We start from the raw sequence: 13,968 nt of genomic DNA, 5'->3' as shown, positions 1-13,968 counted from the left end.
GAAATTTATGAAAATTATGGAGCAAAGCATTCAGAGTATTAGGAGACGAAGAGTACAAAAAACTGTAATGCATAATTTATAGAACTCTTCCTGAAATGATGAACAAAGAATAGCTCACTTTCCCATCTAAATACATTCTAAATAAATGGGAAAAAGCAAAAAATATAAGCCAGTTAAGCAATAGCTGTCAGGTTGAAAGTATTGATCATTGGGGGAATCTATTGCATGGGAGGAGGGAAATATGTCAGGGAGTTTAATTAACAAATGCTGGAGAAATCGTGCTAGTCAACCAGACCTTGAGGCATGAGTCAGACTTCACAGAGAAATAGTGTAAAGAAGAAAAAAGTGTCTGGCAGAGAAAAGCCAGACTCACTATGGAATGATCTGTAGTCTTTTAACCACAAGAGTCAGTGCCACAGAAAGAACATGACAAAGCAGTGTCTGCGATTTCCAGAGTTACATGCGTAATACTCAGTTTCCTTGCCAGGGAAACCCCAACTCATGACAGTGGCATGAGAATGAGAAAGGCTACCTGCAAATGAAATGAGACCATCCCACCTGCAACAGCAGGAGAGGGCCACACATGGCCTTATTAGTGCCATTTCAGCAGTTGTACTGCAGAACCAGGGAGGAGACCAGACATTAGGTCAAGCATGTGATCTCAAGGGAGCTGACCTGTTGCTTCCCCAGACTTCAGCTAGAGTCAGTGGATTTAATAAATCATGTCATTGTCTGGTCCCATTATCTCAACCCATCTACCCTCTGATTCTGCTGCTTAGAAGGAATTCCCAGAAATCAAGAAATCCAGGCTGAGAACACACAGATGTCATTCTCTGAGTAAACAAATGTTCAAACATTGAAGAACCCTGCAGGAATCTGCCCTGCCTTTACCTAGGAAGGGTAGGCCCATGTAGATGGAGTCCAAGAACAGGCAACAGCTATATAAATCTAACTTCACAAAGGTTGCTAAATTTTGGTAGTTAAATCTACAGCTGACTCTGAAAGAGAGCCTAAAATAGGGCTGAAATTTTAACAATGAAAAATCATTTAGTTAATAATTCCTTTTTCCATTCTAAACCAGTGACGGCCAACAAAATAAATGACCATGTTGAACTCAGGAATGGAATAATATGTTCTGACAATGAAAAAAATAATCCTTTTCTCAAAACCTCTCTCAATAGGATAAAATGCCCTAATTAGAAACCATTCTTTAATTAGCTTTTCCATCAGCTTTTCCATCCACTATATTTTACACTGCATAAAATACCTATCACTCAACTTCTTAGAAATCCCCCCACTGAGTTTTGGTGGAAAAAATTACAACCAACTCAACACTGGGTTCCCAATAATGTTCTTATTTCTATACCAAAAATAGAATTTCATGACTTTCTTCTCCTAGCTTGCTTTTCAAACTAAACTAACACTAGGTCATTCTCCCCTGCCCCTTACCTAAATGATTGAGTGATGAGACTGTTATAAGCGATGTAACAGTGAAAAGCAGCAAAGTGCAGCAAAGGAGAGCGACTGGCTACCTGGTACACTGTGTTTAGGAGGATTCTAAAGCCAAAACTAGGTTTAGTGGGGAAGTCTCACAATTAGTGATGTCTGCCATAGGAACCAAAATGGGGAATGGCAGTACCATATTTGTCATTGGGGCTATCTATAAATACAACAGCTGGATATAGAGAAAATAACTGAGACACACTTTCAGTAGCAAGAAGATTCTTAAGTTGTCTTTCGTTTTGTTTTTAAGAGTCAGCTGGTTCACATGCAACATAAACAAGAGTTCACTACCTGGCCTAATGAAGGGGTTGGATTATCACGCCACAGAATATTACCCAATGCTTTGAGTCAAGGTCACATCTAAGATTAACAGGAAGCACTACTCATAAGGACCCCTCCCAGGGTGGAAGAGACCATCCACTTAAGGGTGGACTCTGACAGCCGAATAGAGCTGTGGGAAAATGTGTTATGGAGAAAATGCACTAATTGAAGCACATGCTTCAATTTCTAAATGTGACTGATACCATGTCAGACTGATCCCTGAGCTTTAGTTTCTTTGTCAGTTTAATGGGAACAACAGCTCTTGCACTCATCTCAAAAGATGTCTTGGGGATTAAAATGAGAACTTAAGGGAAGCAATCAGACCACAACATACCTTCAACAACTTCAATCTCCCTCATGGGAGATGTTCCAAAAATAAATGCTGAACTAGGTTCCCCATACCAACACTTCAAGTTATTCTCCACTGAAAGATTGTCACAAGAAGAAGGAGGCTGAGTTTCCTGCTGTGCCCTGGATTGAGACCACTGTGTCACTCCATCTAAGTTGCCTGGTCACAACTTCCAGTGTGCACCACTGACTACATCCTCTTCATCAGGGAAAGGATAAGAACAAAATGATATAAGTGATTAACTTCTGCCTAGAACTTTATTGTTTATCAATCATTCACTCTGAGAAGACCCTCACATCAACTATGAGGTATTACCACCATTTCCATTTTAGGAATAAGGAGAGTGAGAAAGAGAAATGGTTAAGGGGTTAAGGAATGGGAGGCAGGAAGAAGGCTCCAGCCTTATTGTAAATACCATGTTATGTCTACCCTTTAAGATGGGTATTAGCAACTCAAATAAGTAGGTGAACTGTGACAATCAAATGACGATCCTGGGTTCACTGTTACCACTTAGGAAGGGATCAGAGAAAAATAAGTTTTAATTATAGAGGTAGAAATTAAGGATATTCAAAGATGGGAAAGTATACTGATAAGGCAATCATGCACACGAATGGGTTACTAATGCAATTATGGAGAACATCTCTCTTGGGGGGAGAAAAATGTGCTTGTAATCAGATAATTTTTATTTGCCAAATTAATTACAATCTACCTATGGGCTTTAGGGAAAACGTTAAAAATAACCTTCTCTGTCTCCAGGCATCATAATATCCCAGATCATATCTGACGGGAGATTAATTTTTCCATGCTATTCATTTTTAAGTCAAATCAAATACTTACCATATGCCTAATGTGTACAAAGCATGCTATAGCAGATGATACACTATGCAGTGTATTCAAGTAAACATACTAGAATCCTGTAGTGTAAATAATAGCAAAGATGCTATCCTTTGCTGAAAGGTGAAGAGGCACCTCAGAGACAAGTTATTTCAAAGAAATGATTTCACAGAAATGTTTCAAATATCAAAATTATTGAGATACATGTACCAGGCAAACATTTCTATGTGTTTATACATGAATGCTCATGTAACATTTAATGCCACCACAATGGTTTCATTTTCTTTAAAATGGCTTTCTGGTCCTTAGCAACAGAAGTCTCTCACATGTATCTTTGGTTCTCCATCCTGAACCAAGTCAACTTCATGGACTGTTTATTTCATTATGGTATTTGCTACCAACAAAAGTATCCTCTATCTCTCTTGTTGGGGCTTTATATAGGACAATTTAGAAAGGAAGTGGTGGGCATGTGCACAGTGACTCAAATATCTCTGTTTCTATAGGGAGATAAAAAAGATTCACATTGACTCCCACACTGAGATGCATTTTGTCTAAAGGTACTGGAACTCATTAACTCTATCTACTCCCACCTTTGACCATTATACTAGAATGCACCCCAGCAAAATGTCCTCTTCCAGGGCAAATTCTCAGATTGGGGAAAAGTCAACTAGCTCTACATACAGTTAAAATAAATAAAAAGTCCTTGAATATTTATTTTAAGTTGTCACCTGGAGACATGACTTTTATACAAAGTTAAAAATAAAATGGCTTCTAGTAAAGACAATGGTGGTTGCGGCAAAGGATCTCAGGAAACAAGGACCTCATAGTTCTAAACCTCTCCTTCATCCTCCTCACTGGCCACTCAAAAGCTACAGCAGGCAAATAAAGTCCAAACTGGGTGCCACAGGCAGGAAGTTCCACCTAATACGGCCACGACCACCCTCCATTATCTCACCTGAAACTGCCTCCCTTCAGCTCCTTCTTGTCCACAGGTCCTTTCTGGTGCCTCCCACTCAACACCTCCTCCCTAGGGTCTTCACATCTGCTATTCCCTTAGCCTAGAATGTTCTGTACTCTCACCCTTCCCCATCTCATCAGCGCCAGTCATCCTTTATATCACAGCTAAAATGTCATTCCTGGCCAGGCACTGTGGCTCATGCCTGTAATCCCAGCACTGTGGGAGGCCGAGGCAGGTGGATCACCTGAGGTCAGGAGTTTGAGACCAACCTGGCCAACATGCGAAAACCCCATCTCTACTAAAAATACGAAAATTAGGCAGGCATGGTGGTGCATGTCTGTAATCCCAGCTACTCAGGAGGCTGAAGCAGGAGAATCACTTGAACCTGGGAGGCAGAAGTTGCCGTGAACCAAGATCATACCACTATACTCCAGCCTGGGCAACAGAGAGAAACTCCTTCTCAAAAAAATAAAATAAAATAAAATGCCATTACCTTAGGGAAGCCTTCACTGTATCCTACATAGGTAAGGTCCCTAGTTATGGCCCCATTACATATTCTGATAGATTCCCAAACACCTCCTTCCAAACCATGAAACACAATTGTAATTCATTGTTTGTGTGACTGTTCTATTTAGGAACTATCATGCTAGACAATTAGCTCTTGAAACCAAAGATTAAATCTGTCATTGTCACTCCTATATCTATATTAGGACAGTTTCTGGCACATACTGAGATCCTAACAAATTTATGGAATGAATGAGTGAATAAACTGAATTGAAGAACTTGAAAATTCTCAAACCAAGAAATTTTCCCCTTTAATTCTTTTTCCCAAATCAAACATAAGCCGGCTGACTGAAAGCCAGGATTAGCAAACCATCAGCTAGACCGCCATAAGCCTCAGTGAAGATCAAAGAAGCTACATAGCACAAAGCTAAGGGAGCCATCTCTTGACCCCCTGATCACCTGGACACTACTTTTATGTCTCCTACAAGGTCTGGGGTAAGGTACAGCCAAAAAAAAAAGGAATTCTAATTCTCTTTTACTCCCCTGCAATTTTACTCCATCCAGTGACCTCTGACCTGGTCTCCAGCTCACTGCCTTTGATAAGTAGAGAATTTTCTCTACTAGCTAAAAGGCATAAGTGAGGCATTCTCATGAGATGTACTTGCTTGTCCAAGGTCAGTCAACATTCCCGTGGCAAGATTTCTTATTTACCAAAGCAGAAGTGAAAACTATTATGCTGTGGGAAAGAACCTTACTGTAGGCAAAATAAGCATGTTTAACTGACGCTAAATTACCCAGAATAAAACTTTAATGAGAATCTCAAACTACAGAGACGAAATTAATTTTCTTGTTGAAAATTCAACATAAACTCCAAATATTACTAATATTTCAAATAAAACTTTAAGTGAAACTGTTTTATAGGTAACGCCAGTAACATAAAAGCTACTTTACAACTACAGGATGACAAAATCACTGCACAATATATTCTCAGCTATTTCTGACCTGACTTTTTAACTTTCTCCAAGCTATAAAAATCAATATAATCTAGAATATATAAAGAACTTTTCTTACAAATGAACAATTAAAAGACAAATAATCCAGTCACAAAATGGGCAAAAGATCTGAATAAATATTTCTCCAAAGAAGACATACGAAGGGCCAATAACCACATAAAAAGATGTTCAACATCATCAGCTATAAGGGAAATGCAAACCAAAATCACAATGAGATACCACTTAATACCCCCTAGCATGGCTATAATCAAAAAGACAGATAATAGCAGGTGATGGCAAGGATGTTGAAAAACTAGAACCCTTTTACACTGCTGGTGGAAATGTAAAAGGGAGCAGCCCCTTTGGAAAACAGTCTAATAGTCCTAAAAAGGTTAAACATAAATTTATATGACCCAGCAATTCTAATTCTAGTATACTAATATTAACAGCAGCATTATTCATATTAGCCAAAAAGTAGAAACAACACAAATGTCCATCAACTGATAAATGGATACACAAAATGTGGTATATCCATACAATGGAATATTATCTGGCAACAAAAAGAATAAAGAACAGATACATGCTATAACATCATGAATGAATCTTAAAAACATCACACTAAGTTAAAAAAAAGTTGCAAAAAAATTCATATTATATACTCCTATTGATATGAAATGTCCAGACAGGCAAATATGTAGAGACAGAAAGTCGTGGTTGCCTAGGCCAGGGGGATTTGGGAGAAATAGAGAATGACCGCTAATGGGTGAGTTGTTTCTTTTTTAGGTGGTGATATGTCTCAAATTAATTATAGTGATAGTTGGCCATCTCTTTAAATATACTTTAAAAATCACGGAATTGCACACTGTAAATGATTGAATTCCTTGATATATGAATTACATCTCATAAAGCTATTTTAAAATTTCAGACTCTAAGCTATGAAAACCAAAGTGCCAGGGTCTTTAAGTACCTTATCTCCAATCTTAAATACTTTAACATTTTCTTTGAATTTGGTCTTCAATTGTCATGTGGTTTGGAAATTTGTCCCCATCCAACTCTCATGTTGAATGTAATCCCCAATGCTGGAGGTGGGGTCTGATGGAAGGTGTTTGGATCCCTCAAAGCATGGGATCTTCGTGACAGTGAGTTCTTGCAAGATCTGGCATTTAAAAGTGTGTGGCACCTCCTCCCCATTCTCTCACTCCATTGCTCCTGCTTTCGCCATGTGATGTGCCCCTTTTCCTGTTGACCCTCTGCCATCATTGAAAGTTCCCTGAGGCTTCACCAGAATCCGAGCAGTTGCCAGCACCGTATTTCCTGTAAAGCCGGTAGAACCTCTTTTCTTTATAAATTACCCAGTCTCAGGTATTTCTTTATAGCAATGCAAGAATGGCCTCATACAAAATGTTAAAAGGGAAACTGGAGTTTCTTGTGGCTTAGCAAGTTATGCAATCAGAGACTGCTATACCTTGAATGAGATGTCCACAAAAACACTTTCACCAGTGGGTTAGGATCTCCTTTTTTTAGATGAACAGACAGTTCACCAGAGAGGAACTCCAAGTGGATGCTAAGCTCGCAAAGAATTAAAGAAGTTAAAATAAGATTCAATCTTTTTGGCTTATAATACTGATAAAAAGACCAGGATTGGAAAATTTGTGGTTAATGAGGGAATTCACATGCACTGCTCCAGGAAGCAGAAATTCGTACAACCACTTGGAGGGCAATTTGGCAATAGTTATTAAAAACTTTCACGTTCATATCCTTTTACTTAGAAATTCTCTTCTAGGAGTTTATTCTTCAGACATTCTTGCTCAATTGGGTATTGGCAATACTAAAAAATTGGAAACAAACCAGATGTAACAACAAAAGATTGGTTAAATAAAAATACAGTTTGTCCACTCAATAGAATATTTTGATGGTTGTTAAAACAATGAGATGGAGCCAGGCATGGTGGAGTGGCTTAGAAGGCTAAGGCACAAGAATCACTTGAGCCCAGGAGTTCAAGGTCAGCCTGGGCAACAAAGGAAGATCCTATCTCTAAAAACAAAAACAAACAAACAACGAGGTGGTTTGACACGTGCTCACATAGGAAGGTGGCCAAGACGTATTGTTAAACAAAAAAGGCAAGTTAGGATATAGTAATATGTGTTCACAATGTTAATACAGTCATAGGAAAAATACGAAGGAATGTATTCTCAGTTTAATGACAGTTATTTTAGAGTGATGGGATTTCCATTGTCTACATTACACATATTTTTCAAGTTTTAGGGTTTGTTTTTTGTTTTTTGTTTTTACAAACAATATGCATTAGTTTTACAAGTACAGAAAGATTTTTTTCAAAGGAGAACTGTCCCTTCCTGAAGCATGGGAAGGAGGATAGACAGGAGATAGAAATTACAATTGTTTCCAATAACTAGGAATAGTGGCTACTTCCTGCCTTCTACTGTGAAAAATCTCTGCCCCACTTTTCTCATCTCCCACAGCCCTTCCTTTCCCTACTCTCAAACTTAACCACTCCCTACCTCAAGCCACTGAATGGTAATCAGTTCCCCTGTCTTTACCCTCTGTTAGGGCACAAGCTCCTAGAAGACAAAGGACTCTGCCTGGGTTATCTCCACAGCCAAAGGACAATGCCTGTACACAATGTTCTAGAGAGTTTCAGCAGCATGTCAGGGCTTTTAAGAAACAGTTTTTGTTTTAAAAGTTTTTAAATGGTTTTTGTTTTAAAATTCAAAGAGTACAAAAAGATACCACTTAAAAATGGGCCGGGCACAGTGGCATGCACCTGTAGTCCCAGCTACTTGGGAGGCTGAGGCAAGAGAATCACTTGAGCCCAGTAGGTTAAGGCTGCAGTGGGCCATGATTGCACTACTGCACTCCAGCCTGGGCAACAGAGCATGTCTCTGTCAAAAAAAAAAAAAAAAAAAAGAAGAAGAAGGAGGAGAAGAAGAAGAAGAAGAAGGAGAGGGAGAGGGAGAGGGAGACTCAGTTTCCAGCAGCCCAGCAATGACCAGTGTCTTGGCTATTCTTTCAGAGACAAGTCAACACAAATGCGTGCATTCCTGTGGCCCTTTTTCCTTACATAAATGGTAGCATGCACTCTGTTCTGTAGCTTGCTTTATTCCACTTACATAATGATGCAACTGTTTCATATTGGTACATACAAACATAGTTAACACCACCTTATTATTTTCTTAAAGGCTTTGCAATGTTGCATCTTATGGGTATACCATAGCTTAGCCAGTCTCACCCCACAGATATCAAGTTTGTGTATTATTTAGGATAAGGTCCAGCTGTACTCAAGATAACAGTGGCTTAAACAAAATTGTCTTTCTCTATCACAAAAATCTGTGGAAGTAGATAGTACTTTTTTACAATTTGATATTGTAAAGTTGCTGTGGTACTTTACAGTATCAAATGCCCATGCCCCTGCCCTCTTGTTACTCCACCGTGCATGGCCTCATTCCCAAGTTCACCCATGGTCCCAGACGGCTGCTCCAACTCCCTCCCAGTGTCCACATTCCAGGCAGCAGAAAAAGGGGGAACAAAAGAGAAGACATACCTTTCATTAAGTGTAATTCCCAGAAGTTGTATACTCCTCATACTCAAATATCCCATTGGCCCTATCTGAGTTATATGGGCATACTTTGTCACAAAGAAGGCTGGGAAATGTAGTCTTTACTCCAGGTAACTATGTGCCCACCATAAACTGAGTTTATGTATGTTGCTAGAGTATGTGGGGGAAAATAGAATTGGAAATAATACAATCTCTACTACAAGTTACTTCCAATGTGAAATTTAATCAAAGCAACAAAGAACATTCCTACATATCTCTTTTGTACACTTATGTGAGAGTATTTTTGGACAATTTTCTACAAGAGGAATATAAGCAGCTTTAGAAATCCTATTCCAATTCTTTCATTTTACAAATGAGGTTTAAGACCCAAAGAGGTAAAGTAACTTGCCAAAGTCAAACAATAGCTCCCAGAAGAGTAGGGTTGCCAGATAAAATACAGAACACCAAATATGAGAATTTCAGATAAACAAAAATAATTTTTAATATAAGTACGTCACAGGTAACTTTTAAGACATACTAAAAAAGTATCCCTCGTTTTTCTGAAATTCAAATTTACTGAGTGATATGAGATATATATATATATGTTTGTTTTTTTTAGAGACAGTGTCTCATTCTGTTGGCCAGGTTGGAGTGCAGTAGCGGTATGATCATAGTTCACTGTAACTCCTGTGCTCAAGCAATCCCCTCACCTCAGCCTCCTACATAGCTAGGACTGCAGGCATGTACCACCTCACTCGAATAATTTTGTAATTTATTTGAGACAGGATCTTGCTATGTTATCCAGGCTAGCCTTGAACTCTTGGCCTCAGGCAATCCTCCCATTTCAGCCTCCCAAACAGCTGGAATTATAGGCATAAGCCACCATGCATGGCTGCATCCTGTATGTTTATTTGCTAGATTTGCCAACTATACAGCAGAACCAGGTTTAGAACTTAAATCTGCTGACATTCAGTCCCAGTTCTTCCTCTGTACAAGATAGCCATATCAAGTACAGGTAATAAATGAGGTGGAGCCAACAAAGCATACCACCAATCCCCAGGCAAGTAGAATACCTTCCTACCACAGGACTCAAACATCATGCTATTCATGCCATAGGCTTAAATGAATTGCATTTTTCTGTCATAGATGCATGGGTAACAAACCAGCCACTCCACAGAGGTTACAGTAAATGCTTCAATCCAAAACCATTAGAGCCTGCATACTTCTATTCAAAATAACTTTATCCTTACATCAATGCAGACTCACAGAGACTGAAAGTAGGCAAGTCCTTCCAGAGTTCTGGCTTATTACATATGCAGGGAAGGACACAAGCATGGACTATAGATACACTAAGAACTCAAAATATCTTCGAAATTCATAGTCACTTCACAGTAGTTGATAATGTCAACGTCGGCAGGGGGAACCAAGCTGAAAATCTCAATTACTCCAATAAATTATTTCATTACTTTCATTATATATAGCTTAAAAAATTAAAACTTCACTAATAAATTAGAATCTTCCCATATCCCCTCTTCATGATTATAAATATACCAAGACTAGATAAAGAGTACTGCAGAATGCTTCATATAACAATATTTTACAGGTGCAAATACATTTTATAACAAAGAAATCAAGAACCTTAGTTCTCAGCACATTTTTTATTCCAATAATGTATATTATTTCCCTAAAAGAGAACTACCCTGAAGAATTAACTTTCCAAAATTTAGCACAAACCTCCCCCACCAAAAAAAAAGGAACTTGATTTTTATTCAACCTTTAGATTCAACTAGAAATTTCCAGGAAACACAAAGAACAGAGCAACATTTTAAACTCTCTGCAGGGATGCAATCAACAAAATCCACACTGTAGGGGAACTATAGGAAAAACGACCTGGTCTCTTCAATAACTAAATAACAAACAGAAAAAAGTAAGTGAGACGTTTAAAATATTAACCAATACAATGTGTAGTCCTTATTTGAATTCTGATTTAAGCAAACTTCAAAAAAAAAAAAAAAAAACTATAGCACTTATGAGACAACTGGAAATTGAACACTGCCTGAATATTTGATGGTTTTAAAGAAATATTGCTAATTTTTCAGTGCATGTGATAACAGTATTATATTTAAAACTTTTTTAAAGGTCCTTATTGTTTATAGATAGATACTAAAACATTTATGGAAGAACTGATAGGATATCTGAAATCTGCTTCAAAATATTAGAGGAGGAGGTGGTAGTTGGGGTTTCGATGGTGTAGGAGTGATGACAGGTTGATGGATTAGGGAAAGGTGATGGTTATAGGGGCTGAGTGGGTCACAGAAATAGAAACACTATTCTGTTTATATTTCTCCATGTTCAAAATTCTCTATAAATTTTTTCTAGTGCATGCCAAAAAAATTAAACTAAAATCTGAGCAGTATAGTTATAAATATCTGAAATATAGTAATACTACATCAGAAGAAAATAATTTAAGCAATTTCACTATTTAATATCCTATTGTGAACAATGCATTAATCCAAAACCCTGTGTGCTGAATATTTTTCAGAAGGAAGGGCCTGATTTGACTGTAATGAATTAAAAGGAGGAAAAGTACTACATGCTAAGGTTACTTCAAGCACATTTAATTTTCCTACAAATCTGCAATATCAAGACCTTTTTTCTAAAAACCAATTACTATTTTCCACCAATAAACTGGAAACAAAATTCTAATGAATGACTTTGCTAATACCTGTTTTTACTATGTTCATTACTCTGTGGCCCAGATTTTAGGCTGATACGTAAGTGGAACATCAATCAAATATCAAAAGAGAAGAATAATTTCGTCTGACTTACGCTAAGAAATCTATGTTCCAAACTTCTTTTTAAAAACGGATGCCAATGAGAGAAACCCCAACACCCATACTGTGAAACAATTTGTATCAGCTTTATTAACCATGATCTTGCAAAAAAAAAAAAAAAAAAAGAGGGAGTCATGAAACTGGAAATAGGCAATGGAGAATATCGGGTTTTAAGCCACAGAATAAGAGAATCGTGAGAGCGTAAAAAGATTACCTACCTGGCTGCAAGGACACCAGTCAGAAGACCTTAGGGAAACAAAGGCGAGAGATGATGGGGACCTGAACTAGAGAAGACATAGTAGGGGTGAAGACACACTGGGTTCAAATCCACAGGCTTGAGTTTGATGCCTGTACATGAGGATGTGGAGAATGGAGTAAAATGTGTCTGCCAGGTTTCTGGCTTGAATAACTAGGGAGATGGTAGTGCTGAGATAAAAAATAAAATTTAATTTAATTTAAAAAACAAACACACACTTGTAAAGATTTTTTGTAAGAGAAGAAGGTAAATTCTGTTGCAGACATACTAACCTCAGTTTCCTGTGGGCCATTAAGAAGTGGAGTTATCCAGTGGGCAATCAGATACACAGATCTGAAAGTTCAGGGAGAAAATCAGGTTGGAAGTCTAACATAACAGACTCTTCAGGCCGGGCCTAGTGGTTCACACCTATAATCCCAGCACTTTGAGAGGCCGAGGCAGGCAGATCACTTGAGGTCTGGAGTTAGAGAGCAGCCTGGCTGGCCAACATGGTAAAACCCCATCTCTAATAAAAATATAAAAATTAGCTGGGCATGGTGGCGGGCGCCTATAATTCCAACTACTCAGGAGGCTGAGGCAGGAGAAGCACTTGAACCTACAAGGCAGAAATTGCAGTGAGTTGAAATTGAGGCAATAATTAATAGCCTACCAACCAAAAAAAGTCCAGGACCAGATGGATTCACAGCTGAATTCTACCAGAGGTACAAGGAGGAGCCGGTACCATTCCTTCTGAAACTATTCCAATCAATAGAAAAAGAGGGAATCCTCCCTAACTCATTTTATGAGGCCAACATCATCCTGATACCAAAGCCTGGCAGAGACACAACAAAAAAAGAGAATTTTAGACCAATATCCCTGATGAACATTGATGCAAAATTCCTCAATAAAATACTGGCAAACCGGATTCAGCAGCACATCAAAAAGCTTATCCACTATGATCAAGTGGGCTTCATCCCTGGGATGCAAGGCTGGTTCAACATTCGCAAATCAATAAACATAATCCAGCATATAAACAGAACCAAAGACAAGAACCACATGATTATCTCAATAGATGTAGAAAAGGCTTTTGACAAAATTCAACAGCCCTTCATGCTAAAAACGCTCAATAAATTCGGTATTGATGGAACGTACCTCAAAATAATAAGAGCTATTTATAACAAACCCACAGCCAATATCATACTGAATGGGCAAAAACTGGAAAAATTCCCTTTGAAAACTGGCACAAGACAGGGATGCCCTCTCTCACCACTCCTATTCAACATAGTGTTGGAAGTTCTGGCTAGGGCAATCAGGCAAGAGAAAGAAATCAAGGGTATTCAGTTAGGAAAAGAAGAAGTCAAATTGTCCCTGTTTGCAGATGATATGATTGTATATTTAGAAAACCCCATTGTCTCAGCCCAAAATCTCCTTAAGCTGATAAGCAACTTCAGCAAAGTCTCAGGATACAAAAAATCACAAGCATTCTTATACACCGGTAACAGACAAACAGAGAGCCAAATCATGAATGAACTTCCATTCACAATTGCTTCAAAGAGAATAAAATACCTAGGAATCCAACTTACAAGGGATGTAAAGGACCTCTTCAAGGAGAACTACAAACCACTGCTCAGTGAAATAAAAGAGGACACAAACAAATGGAAGAACATATCATGCTCATGGATAGGAAGAATCAATATCGTGAAAATGGCCATACTGCCCAAGGTTATTTATAGATTCAATGCCATCCCCATCAAGCTACCAATGAGTTTCTTCACAGAATTGGAAAAAAACTGCTTTAAAGTTCATATGGAACCAAAAAAGAGCCCGCATCTCCAAGACAATCCTAAGTCAAAAGAACAAAGCTGGAGGCATCACGCTACCTGAC

At 38.3% G+C, this 13,968-nt stretch overlaps 1 protein-coding gene across 3 annotated transcripts in view; it reads right to left on the bottom strand.

Annotated features, from left to right (window-relative positions):
- ERC2 (ELKS/RAB6-interacting/CAST family member 2) overlaps positions 1-13,968 on the bottom strand; it is a 970,915-nt gene that overhangs the window by 888,855 nt on the left and 68,092 nt on the right. The window lies entirely within an intron of this gene.

The sequence above is a fragment of the Theropithecus gelada genome, chromosome 2 (assembly GCF_003255815.1).
Source record: "Theropithecus gelada isolate Dixy chromosome 2, Tgel_1.0, whole genome shotgun sequence".
Taxonomy (NCBI): Eukaryota; Metazoa; Chordata; class Mammalia; order Primates; family Cercopithecidae; genus Theropithecus; species Theropithecus gelada.
The sequence above is the reverse complement of the archived record's forward strand: the minus strand, read 5'-3'. Positions and strand labels throughout refer to the sequence as shown.